This window comes from Gossypium raimondii, chromosome 4 (genome assembly GCF_025698545.1).
Source record: "Gossypium raimondii isolate GPD5lz chromosome 4, ASM2569854v1, whole genome shotgun sequence".
NCBI classification, from domain to species: domain Eukaryota; kingdom Viridiplantae; phylum Streptophyta; class Magnoliopsida; order Malvales; family Malvaceae; genus Gossypium; species Gossypium raimondii.
The window spans coordinates 19,806,548-19,826,864 of NC_068568.1; the positions used below are offsets into that span (position 1 = coordinate 19,806,548).

General features: G+C 33.9%; 1 pseudogene; it reads left to right on the forward strand.

The window, feature by feature from the left end:
• Positions 1 to 4,224: 4,224 nt before the first annotated feature.
• LOC105767242 (transcription initiation factor TFIID subunit 15-like) lies at positions 4,225 to 19,733 on the forward strand (annotated as a pseudogene).
• The last annotated feature ends 584 nt before the right edge of the window (positions 19,734 to 20,317 follow it).

Consider the following 20,317-nt stretch of genomic DNA (forward strand, 5'->3'; position numbering starts at 1 on the left):
CTGGCCTAATGAATTTGATACTTTAATCACAAATTCGATAGATTCTATGGGCATGTTCATACTAGGCATCAATTTCATGCAAACATAAGAATAGGTCAAACCCGGATCAATCAAAGCAATAAGACTAGTATCATAGAGAGAAAATGTACCCGTAATCACATCAGGGGAGGATGCCTCTTCCCGAGCACGAAGAGCACATGTTCTTGCGGGTGCTCTAACATCTGATCTAGCTACTGAGTCTTTAGACGTACCCCTGTTACTTGCTCCAACTCCCGGGTTCCTTTGTGATCTACCTCTAGTAGGAGCATTTCCTGATCTCGCACTCAGTATTACTTCTCTTTTAGTTGTTTCCAGACAATCCCGAATAAAGTGATCTGGTGCACCACATCTGAAACAGGCATTTTCATTTGCTCTACACTCTCCAAGATGACGTCTACCGCATTGGGCACATTCTGGCCTAGTGGGTTGAGTACTACCCGTACTTGCAATTGTAGTAGTTTGAGCTCTAGAACCCTCAAATCTTCTGCCTCTGTTTCGACTAGAATATCTGGCTGAGAAATTTGATCCAATAGGGAACTACCTAGGCCCCTTGGATGTAAACTGAAATGATCTGCTCATTTGCCTTTTCTTCGTGTCTTGCGCTTCAATTTCAACTTTGACCTTTTCTTTTTCTTTTAACATATCCTCTACTTTACAAGCTCTCTCAACCAAAACAACAAACTATTTTATATCTAGAACACCAGATGACAGTCAGATTTCATCATTAAGTCTATCCTCAAATATTTTGCACATAATAGCTTCTGTAGATACACACTCTCGAGCATACTTGCTGAGTTTGACAAATTCACATTCATACTCAGTAACAGTCATCTTACCATGCTTTAACTCAAAGAATTCCTTTCTTTTTTGGTCAATAAACCTTTAACTGATATACTTTTTACGGAACTCCTCCTGAAAGAAATCCTAAGTAACTCTCTCACTTGGTACAACTGATACAAGATTCTTCCACCAATGATAGGCTGAATCTCTGAGAAGTGAAACAACAGACTTCATGCATTCCTCAGTTGTACAGGATAACTCATCAAAGACTCTAATAGTATTCTCAAGCCAAAATCTTGCTCTCTCTGTATCATCATCTTTAGTAGCCTGTAACTCTTCAGCCCCTTATTTTCTGATCTTATCAACTGGTGGCTTTTCCCTAATAACTATACGTGCGGCTGGAGAAGCTACATGGAGAATCTATGAATCATGAGGGGGTAGAGGTCTAATAGCCGAATTCGTACGAATGAACTTGGTAAACCAATCATTCATAGCTTGGAAGAAGGCTTCTCGAGCCCCTCCTCCCTGACTAACTGTAACGGGCCTTTCACTAACATTTTTTGGCACCGTCCCTTCTGCGGAATCGGGCGCATTACTCTCTACAACATCTGTACTAGCTCGTTCAGGATCCATAACTATAAAAGAAAACATTTTAAAATAGTCAAGAGTCGTCACACTATCAAAATACAAGTATGACATGTATAGCTAAACTCTTATTCATATTGAATATTATGAGAACCAGCTAAACCTGCTATGATACCAATAAAATGAAACACCCCTTACCCGAGATAAACACCTCTAATTCATTTTCTACTATCCTTGGTGATTTTTCAAAATCACATCACTATTGCTGTCTCAAAACTGATTTACAACCAATTTTTATTTTTTCATGATTTCTATGCATAATTTAGCACCTAGACATTTATAACAACAAACACCTTCATACTTAGCCATTTTAATAACTATTCATCATCAAATATTTACATATCATCTTTTTCTCATATCTTAAGAATATACAATTGAAATGACCAACTCCCTATACATGCCATAACTCAAAACATTTATCGTCTTAAAATACTGAGTTGTGGTGGTTGATAGTGTGAACGCTCTCCGACGTCTTCAAGATCCCGACTATGCTTGATAATACTATATGAAAGAAAAAGAAATAAAAGAAGTAAGCATAAAGCTTAGTAAGTTTACAAGCAAATAAATAACAACATTTATGGTAAACAATTATATTCATAAATTTTCATTAAGCATTAAGATCTTTACTTTCTTCTTTACTTACTCTCTTACTCGTTTACTTACTTGCTTGCTTAACTTACTCCTTCGTTGCTGAAATTTCTTTTCTCAACTGATAACTAAGATACTCTTAATCTTATTAACTCACCTGAACTTGTCTATTAGGCTTTTACCTGAACTTTCATGTAACATCGTCTATTTACTAGCCCGTTGAATCACTTGGAATACTAAGGATACTAGGGTCTCCTGTCTGATTATAACATGCCAAAGCTATGTCTCAAATATAGTCTTACATGAGATGTTTCTTGTACTGCCAATGCCACATCCCAGATATGGTCTTACATGGGAGTTCTCATATAAGTGCCCATGCGATGTCCCAGATATGGTCTTACGGGGGACGTCACATATCGCTGCCAATGCCATGTCCTAGACATGGTCTTACATGGGACCTCTCATCTCGGTGCCAACGCCATGTCTCAGACATGGTTTTACATGGGACCTCTCATAATCTCAATAATGCCAATGCCATGTCCCAGACATGGTCTTACATGGGATCTCATCCTCTTAATGTCATGACATTTGTATCCGATACATTTTCCATGTTTCAACGGGGCCTTTTAACACTGATTCTATGTCATCTCATACTTGAGTTGACATTAGATATTTTCATGAAATAAATACATGATTGCTAAAAAATAACAGCATTAATAATAATTATAAAAATATTGCATTTTTTTACTGTAAACTTACCTTAGTACAAAAATGTGATCAAATCTAACACTTTAGTCCTCAATCTTTTTCTTTCCCCAATCTAGCTCCGGATTTCGTTCCTCGTGATCTATAATTGAAATTTTAGCTTATTTAATAGCCACATTCATCAAAATAGTCCTCGACTCTAACTTTGACAAAATTACAATTTTGCCCCTAAACTTTTACATAATTACACTTTTGCCCCAAAGCTCGAAAATTAAAATTCATCTCTTATTCTTATGTTTTATAACATGCTGAACATTTTCCCCTGTATGAACACATCAAATTCTTACTCTAACACTTACTTATGAACATTAGGTATTTTTGCCGATTATGTCAATATACTAGTTTTCACTTAAAATCGACTAGAAAAAGTTGTTTAACATAATTTATAGCTTCATATTCTACCATAAAACATCAAAATAAACATACTTCACCTATGGGTATTTTTCCAAATATGAACACTAGGTTAAATTATTGCTAGAATAAGCTAAATTAAGCTACCGGGATTCCAAAAACGTAAATAACATTAAAAATAGGGCTAGAACAGACTTACAATCAAGCTTGGAAGCTTGAAAAACCCTATTCATGGTTTTTGCTTGTGAAATTCGGCCATGGGGTTGAAGATGGACAAAAATTGGCTTTTAATTTTGTTTTTAATTCATTTTAATAACTAAATGACCAAAATGCCCTTAATGAAAAACTTTGGAAACATGCCTAACCATGTCCATGTTTGTCTACCAAATTAACCAATGGTCTAATTACCATATAAGGATCTCCAATTTAAAATTTCATAACAATTGGACAGCAATAACATGTATAACTCAACTTTTGCACTTTTTACAATTTAGTCCTTTTGACTAAATTGAGTGCCCAAACGTCGAAATTTTTGAACGAAATTTTCACGAAATCATTTTGTGAAATTGTAGACCATAAAAATATAATAAAATGAAGTTTTTTTCTCATCGGATTTGTGGTCCCAAAACCAATGTTCCGACTAGAACCAAAATCAAAATGTTACAAAAATTGCTGCTATTTCGTTCCTTTCTACATTTGCCGAATTGGTAACTTTCTTTTTGGTTTCTTTTTCTTTCTTTGCTTTGCCAAAATCCCTTTCCTCTCTCACTCTTGGTTCTACTTATTCTTTTCCTTCTAAATCCTTCTCCTCTTGGCCTCCCCTCTAAACTGAACCTACTCGCCATCTTCTTCTTCTCTACTTCCCACTCTCTTCCAATCATAGCTGAATTCTTCATAAGGCTTTTTGTGTACGTTCAGTTTATCATCTTTCCCTATTATGTTTGGCCAAATATACCTGAATTATTCCAACCGATCCCATCATCATCAATTTTGGGTTCTAAAATCTCTAGAAGGGAAATAGAGGTTTTCGATAATATGTTGCATAAAGAGATATCAATGGTGGCGAGTAGTAGCCATTCTGAGGAAGGATCAGGAATGGTGCCAGCTGAGAATGGGTATGTATCCCCTGCCCCCAAATTTAAGCAGCGTAAAGTGTCAGTTGTTTAGGATTTTCTGCTGGGGTGCAATAGGGTGACTGCACCAATCTCTGGATCAAGTGGGAAACCACAACCGACTAATCTAGTCAAGGGAGAGGTAATCTGCTGGACAAGTATTTTTTGATAGAGGCTGTTTTTGATAAGTTGGTTGGGATTCGATTAACCCGTTTGACAAGTAATTAATGGATTGCCTTGATTGAATGTAGGTTGGAGTTCTCGTGGGTCTTTCTCACATTTCGCAATTAGGTGTGTATATGTACACCATAAATCATTACTGTATTAAAGCCGAAAGAGTGTGTGTAATCACACTGTCTCTTCTGTGAATCGACAAAAGTCGAAAAGCCAAAAAGCCAGAAATACGGTGATTGAGGCCATATGGGCGTGCGAACACTCGTGTGGTGAACCAAGCCCATGAAACATGGTGTTAGACTGTAGACGCCACCACGAGCGTTCTCGTGCTCTTGGGCCATTATGGGCCTCGTTTGGCTAAAATGGGTCGTGTGGGCCCAATGGGCTCCTGGGCCCTACACGGATAAAATCCACGTTAAATGGCAAATACTGGACTAGGCTATGTAGTTCACATGATCATGACTAAATTTGGGCTAAATGGAACACACGAGTGTGTGGGCCAACTTGGGCTGAATATGCCTTGGGCCCATTTACACTGTTATGACCATTTAGGTTATCTGTGTCGCTCCAGGCGACTGTAGACCTTTCGAGGTTAAAAAGTGACTAAATTACATCTGAAGAGTAAAATGACCGTAATGCCCTTGGAGGGTAAATGAATGAATTGTGGTATGGTTTGATTGACTTAACTGTTAATGATATGACTGATTTTGAGCATGGCATACTACATACACGACATACTGCATGGGGTTGGGATCTTGTATTAGAGGAAGTGATTGATATGTGAGGGTCGCATGGGTCGCATGAGACGAATGTGGACCCACCGATGGCTATAAGCCGATTATGTGATTGGCAGCTTTGCTGCAATATTGGTTAGTGCCACAACTGGTGCTACATAAGGAGTGTAGGGATGGGTGAGTTGATTTAATCCCCACAGGAGTGTAGGGTTGGACAAGGGATGGAGTGCAGGGTTGGTATGGGTATTTATGCATTGCATATACTGAGTCTGATATTGAGATGGGCTTAGGCCCAGATATATGTGATTTGTGCCATTTAATTTGGGCTCAGGCCCAACCGAGGCTGATGAAGGCTAAGGCCATTTGCCACCGTTACTGTAATGGGGTAAGGCCCACACTGATACTATTACTGTTAAGGGCTCAGGCCTAGACTGATTCTGTTTCTTTAAAAAGGGGATTACACACTGAGTTTTCATAAACTCACCCCGTTTTTAGCCTTTCAGGTAATACCCAGCGTTAGACGGTTCGGAGCTATGAGGGACTCGGAGAGGGCCACACAACTGCACATGTTTTATTCTGTTTTGCTCATTTACTTAAGCAATTTAATTTTGATTCGGTTTGTAATAAGACCTCTATAAATTTTGGATTTTAAATTTGGGATTTGATGTGATTGTGATTTATATTTGCTAGAAGTAGAACACGATTTTCCAAAACAATAACTGTTTTCTAACACTATGCTTCCGCAACTCAATTTCTAAAATATCATGTTTTCGTAAATCATTTGTTTTAAATTAAGCTTCCGCAGCAATAAGGTTTGAAGGTAACAACTTTTCTTTTATAAACCTCGATTGAAAATAAACAAACGCAAATTGAGTTTTTGTAAAAGTTTTAAATGGCAGGAAGTTTTTAATTTCAAGAAGGGTTTCTAATGAAAACATGGTTTTCGAAAAATACTTCAATGTGACACGCCAGATTTGGGCCTAACTTCTAGGCCAGGTTTGGGGTGTTACATAAGGTGTTACAGGTATAAAATCATTATATTCATATAATAATTCTTAGTGTTTTGTATTAGAAAGGTCTTAAACAATGCATACACATCTGTTTCATACTTCCATAATTTGTAAGGGTTGTGTTAATGATTTCCACTTTTGAACATGATTAGGATGGCTTCAGCCAATTTGCTATGGTTTTGAAATGGTGGTATGCATGACCTTGTTTAACCTTGGAACTTAGTTTTGAAGAGTTTATATGTATTTTACAATGTTTGCAACAATCATGCATGCTTGACAAGTTTTTTTTCCATTTGACTATGTTTTATGTTAAGTTTTAAAAAGAAATTTGTTAATCTTGAAATGTGTTTTATAAATAACTCATTTGGAGGTATTTTAATGTTTATTTTTGGCCAATAAAATGTGATTTTGAAGATCCCAAAGCTTTGTTTTTGTTATGGTGAAGTTTGAATATGAAAAAAGGGTGTTTTAAGGCAATTTTTGGCTCCAAGAAACATGGCTTTGAAACTTGAGCTTAGATGTATTGGAACAAGTGAGGCATAATTCCTCAATGTGTTGCCTGGAGCACTTGAATCGGTACATCTAGGCACTTCTACTGTGATAAGTGCCCTAAACTTAAGAAACTACACTGTTTTGAGTCATTTTGACTTTCCAAGGTCCGTTTTGAGTCCCAAGCACCATCAACCACCCTCGAGCATCTCCAAAATGGTTTTAAATTTTATCTAAAGCCTTTTAATTGATCATAACTTGAATCAATGATTTTATTAAAATGTTTTAAAGTTTCAAGTTTGATAAAAATTTTATTTCCCTCAACTCAAGTGACTCTATTTTAAGTCGATGAGCCTCAAACATTTGGTTTTTGAACTAAATGAGTCCTAACATGTTTTTAATGACCCAAAATTATTTCAAAATTTTATTTTAAACTTTATTGAAAATTGAGAATTATTTTAAAGAAAATTTATAAGGTTGTCAAATGATATTTTAATAAAATAAAATTTTAACTATGGTTTGATGTACTTGATAACACTTCCCAATCATATAAATACGTCAAGACAGTGAAGGATGTTATATAATTTGTCTATTTATTGATTCAAGTTCCACTTTTACTGCTATTTCATTCAATTGTATTGTAATTTCACACTTTAGTAATTCTTGGAATTTAGTCATTTTTTTACTTGATCATATTTATTTGCATTTATATCATGGCCTTAGATGTTAAGAATTTCTTATTTCATTTTTCACATAATTTAAACCAAGTTTTGTAATAAGTAACAAAATTGAGTTTTTTTCTTTTAGCACTTTTAGCGATGGTTTCAAGTTATCATTACACACATATACCACTTCACAATTTATTAACTTAATTAATTATAAATAATAATTATAACATTAATGTAAAGTTAGAAAATCTAAAGGTACTTACCTTTTGATGCACTAAGACTTACAATTAATGATTCACTACTCTTTCTCAACACTTGAATCCACTAATCATTTTCTTACCATCATTTTCTTCACCACTTCTTCTTTAGTCATCACTAACTGTAACAACCCAAACCCAGCCTAGACGTTATGGCCGTATCTAGCAATGTCACACGATAGTGTTTTTGAAACCTCGTTGTTACAATGAAAACATTCAATGTTATTATCTTTAGTAAACCTTTGTTAGAACTTAGGAAGTCGCCTTTATTCATTTAATACATTTGTTTTGAAACATCCCTCATTATGGAAGCTTTAACAAAATAGTCTAAGTGATCATGCGTTTAGAAAATATATTAACTTTTTAAAAACCGTATTTCCTACGACCAGCAAGTATAAATCCATAAAGTAAACTAAATAAATAAAAACCCAAAATTTAAAACCAAAGTCCCAGAGAGTCCTTAAATTACAACCCAAATAATCAATAATAATAAAATCATAAATCGTAAATTGAAAACCATGTAGTCCAAAAATTACTGTGGTCATCGCTAAGTCCTCCGTCGCACCGATCCATCTAAGTCTGGGGATTACCTGTGCACATTAAACAAAAAGGGTGAGTTTACGTAAACACAGTGTGTAATCCTGCATAAACAAACAAACAATCAATATTCACAGTGCATAGTTGAACAGTCTTGGGCCTATGCCCATCTTAGTACAGTGTCAAAAATGCAGTAGGGCCTTAGCCCATCATAGTATCAGTAGCAGTAACAGTAACAGTTATGCAGTAGTAAAATCCTACCCATCCAGCCTCTACACATCATCTCCGTCTAACCCTACACTCCATGTGGGGATATAATAAACCCACTCATCCCTACACTCCAAGTAGTACCGAACACGGCACAAAATAGTAGTTTGCAGCTGAGCTACCAGTAAATCAGGCTTAAATACTTTCAGTACACTTCCTCCGAATAACAACCCCCAACCCAATGCAATGCAACATACCATGGATGATATGCTATTATGCAATTCCAGTATATATATTCAGGTCAAATATTAACATGCTCAGTACAAATATCATTAAGTCAATTTCACACATTTAGGGGTCTAATGGGCTCACATGCCCGTGTGTGCTCTTGTGACTCACTCGGCCCAAATTATCCTTGGTCGTATGATCCATTTTTAATGTAACCCATGCTAGCTAAATATTCATATATGTTTTCACTATTTACTTATACGATCATTCAGTGCTGTCTACTTGAGTCATTATCACTAAATTATTTATATCTTGAGCTATAAAATTCCAAATTAAGATCCGATTGATGTTTTCAAAACTAGTCTCAAATACCTTTCTACCATAAATTTCTCATAATTTATAGCTTATCAAATAAGTACGGTAAAATCTTCAAAGTTATCCTTATTCTGCTGTTTGACAGCTTCAACCTTTCCTTACTAAAAATTATTTATCTCATAGTACGAAATTTGGATGATGTTTCTGTTTATTTCTCTTGAAAATAGACTCATTAAGGATTTAAAATTATAAATTTAAGCCCTAATTATTTTTTTACAATTTTGATGATTTTCCAAAGTTAGAACAGGGAAACCTGAATTCATTTTGACCTTGTCTCACAAACTTTATTATATCTCATAATTTACAATTTCATTCCTTACTCTGTTTCTTCCATGAGAAATTAGACTCAATAAAATTTAATTTCATATTTTTTTCACCTCTAACTCAATTTCCATTATTTTTGATTATTTTTTAAAGTTAGACTACTGCTATCTAAAACTATTTTCATGCAGAATGTTGATTTACAAGATTATAACACCCTTATTTCCTTTCTCTACAATTTTTCGCATCATTTTCTCTTATTTATCTTATTTCTTGACAACAAGCAATTTCGACTTTTCATCAAATCTCATTTTCTGCTTTTCGGGTACACACCTGTATCGTTTTCGCTGCTTACACAATCTTAAGATCACCAAAAACCTTCTAACTTCGTACAATTCCACCACTACTCAACACGAGGGAGATAGCAACCGAAACGATTCGCTGCTGTAAAAATAATCATTCCTCATTAATAAAGAGTTCATCAAAGTTAATAATGAATTCAAAGACAAAACCACTCGCCCAAACAACACAAGAAAACGAATACCATATACGCTTACCAAATGATCACCACTTCGAGTCAAATCAACTCCTAAACAGTCAACGAAACACCCCTTAGTCCCTTATCCAGAGTAACATTCGAGTTTAATAAAATGGAAACTTATCGTACAACACAATTGCACGCTTGCACAAAGGGGAAAAGATGAAGAAAGACAACGAAAACATAAGGGGAATTCAAAGGAAATTTAGCAGCAAGGATTTATTATTTAGAAAAAAGAGGAAAACCAAAAACTGAGACTTGGGGAGAAGAGAGAAAACATCAGAAAGGTGGAAAAGATTCTGAAATTTGAAAAAAAATAAACAAAAAGATAATGCCTAAAAATCTAGCAACTCATCTCCTTAATTCTCTCCCTAACCTCCAACAACAACTCCACTACTCGAAATTTCAATTTGACGAGGACTCCACCACGCCACACGGCCAAGCAACAAAAATAATTCCTTTTCTTGTGCAGGGAATTGAACTCTAGACCTCCCACCCACCAATAAACACCTTAGCCACCAGAGCAGCAGACCCATTCTAATATATTTTTACCAACTTTTAACTATAACCCTACTGACCAGAGATAAGGCTTTATTCATAAAAATACCAAAATTTGTCTAAGTCAAGGCTTAAACTTGGGACCTCACATATACACCCAGCACATTTAACCACTAAATCAGATAGATATTTGTGTCATACTTTCACAATAATGAAAGTAAAAATTTTGGGGTGTTACACTAACACATAAGCAAAAATATCAATAGGCTTATTATATAAAAAGGTACCTTAAAAGTAATTCAATAATTCATTGAGCCTTTAATCGAATTTAAGTATTCAATCTATGGAAATCCTTTGACATTATTAACTTAACCGCGTGGCAGAATTTGGAAATTTCTTTTTTTTTAAATAATAAGAAATTCTAATTATATAAAAATTTTAACAAATTTGAAATTTTTAAAAATATTAAAATAAAAATCATTTAAAAAATAAAAAATAAAAAATATTATAAGTGTTTAGATTTTGGCAAGGCAAAAAACAATGCTACTTAAGGGTGTACAAACGTTTGGTTCGATTAATAATCGAACCGAATTACCCAAAATGTAAAAATCTTTAACCGTTGACCGAACTAAAGTTTTTTTCACATACATTAACCAAACCAAAATATTCGGTTACCGAAATTTATATTGTTTTATATTTTTATTAAAATAAGTATAAAACATATAAAAAATGACAGACCCCGATATATTAGCGATTAGGTGACTAATTAAGCATGAAATGAATTATACGCTTGACGGTTAAGTGTTAGTGCACCTTTCTTAGAGACCTATGTTCAAGCCCCTTCCCTCTTATTTTTATTGTTATTTTCGGCCAGGCCTTGGATTAATTGCTTGTGTCGCCCCTAAGGTTTACAAACCATAGGTATTTAATCACCTTTTTCCTATTTTGGTTTTCATTTTACCCCTTTTCAAAATCCTAATAAAATTTCTTTCCCCTTTCTTTTTCCTCGTTCTTGCACCATATTTCCATATTTTGTGCTGTCAAATATTTTCCCTTATAGAATCATTCCCCGTTCATTGATTTCTATCAGCATTTAGTTTGTCGTCAATAGCATCCATCATCTTTTCCAAAGGATGGTAAGTGCGCTTCATTTTAATAGTTAGATTTTGTATTTCCGTTGTATAAATATCCGACACTAATCTTTCTGTTCGATTAATCAATCGTTTTTTGATCATGCCAAAATCTTGATACCAGCAGTTAAATTGTGTGTTTTTTCATTGAAAGATTGAATCTAAGTAAATCAAATAAGAATTGATCGTGAGGGTTATCGATCGAACTCGTGGTGAAAGGTGTATGTTCTTTACCAAGTGAATCAGTGGCAAACCATGTAGTTTTAGGGCCACACGATCTCCTATATGGGCGTGTTGACTACCAGACCATGTGAACCTATAAATCTTAGGGACTTTCGTGAATCACAGGATCTCAGTCTGTTACATAGCCAACCATATGACTGTGTCCATACTATAGGAAAATTTATCGTTACTCACACGGTCTCAGGCTTTTCACGGCTTGGACACACAGTCGTGTATCTCTTCCACACAATATCAGACAAGGCCTTGGATTAGTTGCTTATGTCACCCCTAGGGTTTACAAACCATAGGTATTTAATCACCTTTTTCCTATTTTGGTTTTCACTTTACCCTAGGGTTTCATAGCCCGAGTTTAAAACTTGAACTGTGTATTTCTGAATGAGTCTGCATGCATGTCTTAAAAAGGGGTATTTTCAGAAAGTCCATACCATAAAATTTTGAAAAATGATTTTCTTTAAAGAAATTAAATCTGAGACTCTGATGCCGGTCCTGAATTAGTGACTGTTATTTTTAAAAACTATAGTCAAACTATAGACTGTGAACACATAGGGAAAAATAGCTAATGCTTGAACTTTTATTTGAAAAAACTATAGATATACTCTATGTTGGTAAATATGCCCATATTTTAGTAAACATGTAACTGTTTTCTATTTATTTGAACGATGAATAAATTAAATAAGTTAATTTCACATTTCACTATTATGTCTTTTGTATTTTTTGTCTTTTATGTTTTGCACGCATAGCGAAATTGTGACAAGCAAATATTAGCTCATTGATTGTCTAAAGTTCAAAATGAAGATAAGTGACATTGTAAACAATGTTTACATTGCAAGAAACATAACTTACTTCAGTAGATGCTATAAATGAGTCTGTAATCCCGTAAAAGAATCAAAGTGAGCAATTGATTGAAATATGAGAAGGATCATTATGTCATCTACAATTCCAATTGGGGAGATGTCTAGTCTTGGCTATTGGAGCAATGACTCCATGAGTAGAGACATAGATGTATTCATTGGTAGAATGATACATTGGATTGGACCAAAGATGAATTAATTCTAAATCTGGTTGTGAATTAATTCACTTGTGATGTGTATGGTGTGATTTACCTAAATCTTGAGTTAGTCATTATGTAACACCCCAAACTCAGCCTAAACGTTATGGCTTAATCTGGCGATGTCACATTATAACACTTACCAACTTTGTCAAATTAGTGAATGTCTTACGGAATTGAGTACTTATTTTCTCGTTGTCATAATCCAACTATAGTCTTACACGTAATCATATAACATGTACCGATGCTATAGCCCAGCTATGGTCTTACACGGAATTACATATCACATATTACCATGGTCCATCCATGGTATTTTTCGTCAATTCGTCTTTATCACTGAACGAAAGTACTCAACCCTGTGTTCTACTCAATTTGAACTTTCATTCCAATTTATCTATCTTTCTCAACAATCATAATTCAACCATGAATATATATATAGAATAATCCATTATGTCATGCATAATACTAACAAATAATTGTTTGGTTTCAGCCATATGAAATTACAATTCAATTCATAATAACTAATTGAAATGAAACATTATGTCATTTCTAATTCAACATTTATCAAATATAATCGGGCATATGACCAATTTATATACAAATCATTCATATATTTTATTTTTCCCCTCCTCTCCATTCCACATCCTTAATGTACACAACACTCTTATAAATAACATTTTCTATAATTTTACTATTCACTCATATGTATATTCAAAGCTATCTATCCGAGTCGAGTCACAAAATTATTTTTATTCAGAGCTAAAGAGCTCTAAATTAGGATTTGTTAAATTTCCCTGAAACTATATTCACATCTAATATTACCATAAAAGTTTCAGAATTTTTGGCTTAGCCAATAAGTATAGTTTATTCTTTAAATTTTCTCTTATTTCACTGCTTTACAGTTCTGACCTCTCTTCACTAAAAATTAATTATGTCACTGTACAGAATTCAGATGGTACTTACGTTTATTTCACTTGAAAATAGACTCATTTAGGGTTCTAAAAATATAAAGTTTAGTTCATAATTATTGTTTTACAATTTTTAACAATTTTCCAAAGTTAGAATAGGGGATTCCAAACTCATTCTGACCCTGTCTCACTAAACATAAAATATTTCAAAATATATAACTATGTTGCTTGCTTTGTTTCTTTTATTTAAAATATACTCATTAATCTTTCATTTCATATCTTATTCACTCTCTAATTAGATTTCCATCATTTTTGGTGATTTTTCAAAGTCACACAACTGTTTTTGTCCAAAACTATTTTGTTGCTGATTCTACTATTTCATAATTTCACTTTTTCACTTTTGATCACTATTCAATTCGATTCCACACATATATTCATCATTCAATTACACTTAGGGCCAGTTTTTAATTGCTTAAAAAAAACACTTCTGACTGCAAAAGTACTTTTGAAAGAAAAGCTGTGAAGAACAAGCTGCTTTTGGCTGAAATTTTTAACTTTTCAGAAGTGCTTTTGAAAAGCACTTCTGAAAAGAAGTTGAATAGGAGAAGCTAAAAATTTTAGCTTTTCCTCCCCCAAAGGCACTTTTGGTGCTTAATTACTTTTTCACCCCTCTAATAATATGGTATTTTTATTTTTTTTCTTGGTGCTTAATTACAATTGTGTTAAAATCATTAATTAAAATAAAAATATTTTTAAAATACTAATTACAAATATTTAATGGTTATATTTAAATATTTAAAATAGAGTTTATATATTCTAATTAAATTTTATAAATAATTAATATTTATTGCTTAAAAATATTTAAAATTTATATTTCATATATTAAAATATTAACAACAAGTTATGATAATTATTTTATATTCTTACTAAAATATAATAATATTAACTAATTTAAATATTAATTAAATGCATATTTGTTACTTGATAATAACATGTCTAAAATGGACATTTTATTTCTCAAAAGCACTTTTTGACAGCAATGCTAAACACTCAAATTTTAAACCAAACTTTTCAAAAGCACTTCTCAAAAGCACTTTTCCACTGCACTTTTCAAAAGCAATGAAGAATTGGCCCTTAGTCGTTACATGATCTCATGTATTTTCACTTAGTCAATTTCCCGTTCAACACTCGGAATATACACGTATACGTAGAGAATTAGCACATAAGTGCCACACTGATATGTAGCCGAAGCTACCACTAATACGTAGCCGTAGCTAGCACTGAAATGTAGCCAAAGCTACCACTGATATGTAGCCGTAGCTACCACCGAAATGTAGCCGAAGTTACCACTGATCAATAACACTGGAAATGCCCACGGGCCTGTTCACACAAGCTGTCAGGTGTCTGCAACACATGCTAGATCACCCGACTCTCGGGACTCACTGTAACAGTGTAACACTGGTCTCTAGTGACATGTCACTTGTATCCACTTATATTCCTAAGTTCAACCGGGAATTTACACTTAACACTTTATTTTAAACACTTTATCACTTGAATAATTCATGAACAATTTTCCTTCCACATTCATTATTAATTCACTTATCAAATATAATTCACAATTTATAAAAATATATTGCTATTATTTACATGTAACTTACTTTGGTGCAACAATATAAAAATTTAGAAATTTAGTCTTTAATCTTTTCTTTTCTTTGATCAAGGTCGATTCCACTTCTTTCTTGATCTATAATAACACATTTGACTTATTTAATACTCACATTTATCAAAATAGTCCTTGACTCAAACTTTGGAAAAATTACAATTTTGCCCCTAAACTTTTGCATATTTACACTTTTTCCCCAAAGCTCGTAAATTAAACTTCATCCCTTATTCTTATGTATTATGGCATGCTTAACATTTTTCCCTTCTATGGCAACATCAATTTCCCACTCTAACACTTATGAACATTAGGTATTTTTACCGATTACATCGTTTTACTCGTTTTCACTTAAAATCACGTAGCAAAAGTTGTTTAACATAATTTCAAGCTTCATATTCTACCATAAAACATCAAAATAAACACATTTCACCTATGGGTATTTTTCCAAATATAAACCCTAGGTTAAATCATTGCTAGAATAAGCTAAATCAAGTTACCGAGACTCTAAAAAAACGTAAAGAACATTAAAAACGGGGCTTGGAATCACTTACTATAGATCTTGGAAGCTTGAAAACCCTAACTATGGCTTCCTCCATTGTGAAATTCGGCCAAAGCTTGAAGATGGACAAATTTTTGGCTATTTTGGCCTTTTTAATTCTTTTAATTACTAAATGACCAAAATGCCCCCAACTTAAAAATATCTTATTTCACTTCTCTCATGTTCATTTTTATCCAACAAGTTAAAAAATGGTCTAATTTCAATTTAAGGACCTCTAATTTAAAATTTCATAACAACTGGACACTTTTAACATGTAGAACTCAACTTTTGCACTTTTTACAATTTAGTCATTTTTACTAAATTGAGTACCCAATCGTCGAAATTTTCGAACAAATTTTTCACAAAATCATTCTGTGAAATCGTAGACCATAAAAATATAATAAAAATATTTTTTTCCTCGTCGAATTTGTGGTCTTGAAACCACTGTTCCGACTAGGCCCAAAATCAGGATGTTACATATTAACCATGCGTATGCAACACATGTGCTTTAAATATGATTGAGCCCATAGCTGGTATGTTGGGTACATGACTTATGTATGGCATGATTTTACTAGAAACAGTGAGATTCATAGCTCAATTAAAGAGTTAATGATATCCTCTCATTGGCATTATGTGGATTGATAAATATGGAACATGGCCATAGGTTGCTTGTTCTCGAACGAGCAAGTTATCATAGTCATTTGTTGACAGTGATCATAATAATCATTAAAAAGACACAATACTATCAATGAGATAAACTAGGATTGTATTGAGTGAATGGATTTAACTCCAAGGAATCAATGATATCATATAAGGGTAAAACATACTTCACGAGGTCATTAGATAAAACAGTTGGATTAATTTCTTTCATAAAGAGTATAAAATAAGGAGTTTTTAATCATGGTACTTCTTGTGGACAAACTCCATGATTAACATAATTGTAATCACTAGAGCCTAATTCTATATGCTTGATTGGTCCCTCCGCTAGCTCAACAAAAGTTCGATCGGAATAAATTTGAATTAGAAGAAAATTCTACGACTTTGGGAATAATTTAATTAAGTTGATTTATTTGATGTAAAATTAAATCAGATGGTTGTAAGAATTGTTCAACTAGAAAATTTGATTAAAGAATTTTCTTGAAAAATTAATTTGTAAAATCTAAGTGATTTTTGAAAAAAATAATTTTGATAAAGTAAAATTAAATTAATCAAATAAATAGAAATTAATATGATATTTTTGGAAGTTAATTTTCAAGTTAGACAATTGGCCAAATGGGTAATTGAACTTGAAAATTGGACCTGAGATCGTATATTGGGCCCGAGAGCCCAAAACCGAGACTAAGACCTAAAAACTGGTCAAACCAAGCCCGGTATGTGAAACTGTACTGACAGTCCAACCGGTGGCTAGACCAAGCGAACCGATAGTAGCCAAACTAGCTCGGGGTGTCGTAAGGGTGTCGCACCTAAATCACCAGATACGGCGGTGCCGGCAACTGCAACGACGGTGTCCTGATGGCTGGCTGCGGTTGGTCATCGGTGGTTGAGAAGTGGAAGAGTTACATTTCTACTAGAATTCTACTAGAGAATTTGATTTCAGATTAATTATTCAAAAATTAATATTATTTTAACAGCATGTTTGGTTGGCATGAATAGCCATTCCATTCCTAGCCTATTCCCGCACTACAGTAATTACAGCCCTATTCCACTATTTGGTTCACCATTTACTGATTCAAGGGTTTTGCTATTACACCCTTATTCCCTCAGCAGTTGTAATAGGTATTCAGGGGTTTTAGCTTGGAATAGCTATTCATCATTTTCTTCTTCACATTTTGAGACCAAAATAGCCTGCCTTCTTATCCCCAAAAATTTCCCATCGATTTCATATCCCCAAATCAAGCCAAATCGATTCACCTTCATCTTCTTCCAGCCAAAGGTACGTTTTCACATTTTCTTGTGGTTTTCGGGTAAGAATTCATTTTGTTTAGGGTTTCACCATTCTTCCGCTTCTTTCAGCGACTGAGAAACAGTAGCGGGAAGGGAGGTAATCCTTTTCTGCCCTCATCAAGCTTCATCCTCTCTGACGTTTCCCTTCCATTGATTGAAGAGGTAATCTTTTTACTTCTTTTCTTCATTGATTTTTCCTTCTTACGTTTGGGAACTTAAAACCGATTTCTGCCCTCAGCTCCATCATCTCCTACATTTCTGCTCTTTATTTTATCAGGAACAAAAAATGTCATCACTTTCACATATTTGATCTTTCAGCACCTCCGCCTACGCCTCTACTACTAGTGAGAATACCTTGTCTCCTTCCCTTTAATTTCTACGCTTCAGATCTTCATCTATGTTTCCCGATTATCTTAAATTTTAGCATTTTTAATTTATTTAGTTTAAAATTTCAATTTAGCTTCAATCTTTTATTTTTCCTCTAAAAAATAAGAAAAATAATTAAGGTGAGATCTATCTGTGTTTATTTCGTTGTAATATTAATAAATTTTATAATATTTTCTGTTAATGCCACTATGTAGTATCAATTAAGCATTTTTTAATATTTATTTCTAATTATAAATTTACCGAAGCATTTAATTTTGTTTAGAACTTTCGAGAAGGATAGCCTACAAATGGTCCCATCTATGTTTGTAATTTACCTAAGGGAACTGATGAAAGTATGTTAGCCGAGTATTTTGGAACCATTGGCTTGCTAAAGGTATTCATGAAGCTTTGATGTAAAAACAAAATGTGTGCGACTGTATGTGTTATCTGCCATTTATTATCGTATTTTTGCTGATTTTATAGAAAGATAAGCGAACTGGTCGACCTAATGTATGGTTATACCGAGATAAAGTGACAAATGAGCTAAAAGGTGATGCAACGGTTACTTATGAGGATCCACATGCTGCGTTAGCTGCTGTTGAATGGTTTAATGACAAGGATTTCCATGAGAGCACAATTGGTGTTTTTATGGCAGAGAGTAAGAGTTGTAATGTTGGTGTAGATGTTCCAACTACAGATGTTGATGGTGGTGGATTTGAGGACGATACAGCAAAGGACATGGATGGGGTGGTGGAAGGGGTAGAGGTCGGCTTGATTCTTCAGGGAAGATGTAGTAACAGGAGGGAGATTGGCTCTGTCCAAATACAAGGTCTGTGATGTGATATTGGTGAGCAGTTTCTTCTTTCTCTTTTTATAACGTTTCCTTCCAGTTGTATTTACCTCTGATTGTTATGTCCATAATTCATATAAGATATATTTTTTCTGGTTTCAGTTGTTCCAATGTCAATTTTTCATTTCATGGTATGTGCAATCGATGTGGAACTGCTCGACTTGCAGGTGCATCTTGTGGCTGAGGGGCTGGTGGTTGTGGGTGGGGTTGTGGTGCTCCTTATTATGGTGGTCATGGCCGAGCAATAGCTGTTATCGGTGGACTTTTTGGCCCAAATGATTGGCCTTGCCCTATGTATGACTTCTAATGCTCAAGTGAATATTTATTTTTCTGGTCCTTGTGTGGTTGTAGGGAAGTCAATATTTCCTTTTAGTTTTTCTGTTTATTTGGTATAAAGGAGAGCACCACTGTTTATTTTGCTGTATTGTGCAAATTGGTTAGGAGCCACTAGGGATGGTTTTTATGGTGCTTTAAATGTTTTAACATTTCCAACTCTACCAATGTTAAGAAATGCGCTGGTGTGTTTTTATATTTGAATGCAAAGTCATCTTTTGCGAAATTTTATTTATGTCAATTTTTTGAATTTCTGTTTAACAGGTGTGGTAACATCAACTGGGCTAAGCCTATGAAATGCAATATTTGCAACACTAATAAACATGGTCACAATGAGGGCGGTGTGAGATATTGATAAGTAATTGATATATTTGAATCTTAGATACAAATTAAAATCTCATGGATATTTTCATTGAAAATTTGATCTTTTGTCTTTGTATTGTTGATTTACTTTTCTAGGCTGTCTTTGTGTAGCTGATCATTTACCGTAATTCTAGCAGCAAACAGGCAGATTTTCCAATTCTTTGGCACATGAAATGACCATATTAATTATTTTCATGGCCTTTTCTCTCAAACCTTTCTACTTATTGTTGTTGTTGATCTTCTTATAGACATTATTACTATTTACATTTTTTAAGCAAACTAATGTCAAGTATTGATTTTGAGTTTAGAAAAGCAAAGATACTCCACATCTATAACTAGATGTAATTGATGAGCGATAGATATAGGTATGTACTTGACATACCCTTGAGTGAATTCACCAATTTTATATTCTGATTCTGCTCGAGTAAATGTCATTAAGTTACCTTGTGCGAAAGATGAATTTGCCTCACCAACATTTGTCAAAGTCCTTGTGCATATTTGAGATGGTCTTAATTTGACAGAAAATGAAGTATAGTTTAACTCTCCTTGCGGTTTACTTGGCTTTTCTTAGCACTTGGCTGATCTATGTGCAAGCATCCCAATATATAGTATGATCATTTCTGCAAAAGAAATTATAATCCAAATGTTGCACATCAAAGTTACCAAAAAACAACCTTC